The sequence below is a fragment of the Octopus bimaculoides genome, chromosome 20 (assembly GCF_046866305.1).
Source record: "Octopus bimaculoides isolate indiv1 chromosome 20, ASM4686630v1, whole genome shotgun sequence".
In the NCBI taxonomy this organism is placed as follows: Eukaryota; Metazoa; Mollusca; class Cephalopoda; order Octopoda; family Octopodidae; genus Octopus; species Octopus bimaculoides.
In genome coordinates, this window is record NC_142947.1 from 8,341,468 (window position 1) to 8,343,967 (window position 2,500).

A 2,500-nucleotide genomic window follows, 5' to 3' on the forward strand; every position below is an offset into this window, starting at 1 on the left:
ATATTATATAGCGCCCAAACATTCAAAAGATTCTTCAAATAAAATTCCTGAAATAGAAATGTACATGCGATCACGTGTCCATACAACACGTAACGCACATATAGACTTGGGCATAATGATCGTATATTTACGTGTGTACTAAATACACAAGTATACCATAACATGAGTGCACATATATATCTCACATGAACCAATATACACAATCATACATGCACGCACACACACAGACGCACACATGCGCGCGCACACACGCACAAACAAACTTACGTTTATATACATACATTTATCATTTATCTATTACTTGTTTCAGTCTTTAGACTGCGGCCATGTTGGGGCACCACCTTGAATATTCGTTTTAGTCAAATGAATCGACCCCAAAACTTACACACACACACACACACACACACACACACACACACACACACACACACACACACACACACACACACACACACACACACACACACACATGTGTGTGTGCATGCACACTCATTCATATATTCAATAATTCCGGTATCGATTTTGTGAAGAATTTAAATAAAATTCAAAGTAAAACAATACATGCAATACATGCACATGCGTATATACACTCATATACATGCACGTACATATACTAATTTATATATATATATATATATATATATATATATATATATATATATATACACACACATATTTAGGTAAGAAACAACACGCAACCATACACACACGCAAGAAGCTGTCTCCATATACACACACACATACACACACACACACACATCCTCACACACGCATATATACACTCGTATAGGGTCTGTAAAAGATGGGAGTTCGATTAGTTGATCGGTCCAGGGTTCGGAGAGCTAAGATGAGATCGGTGATGACCTTGCAGGCTTCGATCTATAAAAAAGAAAAGCAAGCAGAGAAACAAACGCACAGACCCTAGGATTTTGAGAGGGGCCCTGCTTGTTTCACCTTGTCGGTGGACCTGCACACAAGGACTTATTCTTTATAAGCCTAGTACTTACTCTATCGGGCCCTTTTGCTGGACCGCTAAGTTACAGGGACGTAAACACACCAGCATCGGTGTGAGACAAACACAAACACACACACACAAATATACACGCACATATATACGACGGGCTTTTTTCAGTTTCCATGCACCAAATCCACTCACAAGGCTTTGGTCGGCCCGAGGCTATAGTAGACTATATTTGCCCGAGATACCACGTAGGGGGACTGACCCCGGAACCATGTGGTTGGTAAGCAAGCTTCTTACCACACAGCTACGCTGCGCCTATATATATATATATATAAATATATACATACATAGCATCATACAAATATCTTATCTCTTTTACTTTCACTTTTAACATAAGGGGGTCACCGTCTTACAGGGTTTAATCGAATATTTATTTTTGAGCTTGTTTCCATCCTTTTACCGGCCGGAGGCGGTGTGTGTGTGGGGGGGGGGGGGGAGAAAACGAACACACACACACACACACACGCGGGTTTCCACAGTTTCAGTCTGTGAATTCACTCAGAAGGCAGTGGTCAGTCCGGGGCTTATAGCAGAAGACTATTGTCCATAGCGTCGCCCGGTTAGTATTGAACCTGAAAGCACGTGGTTGCAATGCGAGCTTCTTATCCACGCGGCCATGCCTGTGCCTATATATGGGCATACTTATAATTATATACAATCATACATTCGCTTCTACATTAACATACTTGCATCGAAGCACACAGGTACATTCTGCATTCTGCATTACCTATACATAAACATACACAGTAAAACATAAACAATACATATACGCACCTAGTGTCAATTATACACGCTATATATCGCGTATATAATATATACCGACCGACGTATAGACGCATATAAAAAAAAAAACCCATACATATATCTACACGCATTGACAAGTATCGTCCTAACGTATAGTGAACATACACGCTCAGATACACACACACACACACACACAAACACACGTGTACACATAGATACATTTATATTTACGAATACATAGATATAAGCATACAGAGAGAAACATATACAGTTCAGATACACATACACACCGTACTTGTTGAGCTCAAATTCCTCCGGGCTCAGCTTTTCCTTTCATCCTTCTTTTTGGGGGACCGATAAAATAGAGTACGAGTGAAGTACTGAGTTCAATGCAACCGACAACACCCCACTCTAGCCCCCCCCCCCCCCAATTACTGGCCTTGTCCCCAAAATTCGAAAGAATTACACACACACACACACACATTTACCTACGTACACAAAAACGCATGGAGATTAACACATAAGCCTGCACACACTTTAACGGATGTAGAGAACTATACACACATTATATACACAAAGAAATAATGGAATGTGAGAGACCAACCTTGTAATAGAATATATTTATATTTCCTTATGTAAAATGTGACAATGATGTAGTACACAGTTGGTCATGTTGGACCACCCTTAGTCCTGCTTTAACACTGGTCACTGGGCTTCTGTCTGCTGGCTGTGTTT

The 2,500-nt window shown here is 40.4% G+C and overlaps 1 protein-coding gene across 1 annotated transcript in view; it reads right to left on the bottom strand.

The window, feature by feature from the left end:
- The window catches only part of LOC106869839 (sodium channel protein 1 brain), a 313,255-nt gene extending 310,777 nt beyond the window's left edge, over nucleotides 1–2,478 (bottom strand). The window contains exon 1 of the mRNA XM_089337958.1: nucleotides 2,370–2,478. The gene's annotated coding sequence lies outside the window, so the exon portion shown is untranslated. The remainder of the gene's footprint in view (nucleotides 1–2,369) is intronic.
- Between the last annotated feature and the right edge of the window lie 22 nt (nucleotides 2,479–2,500).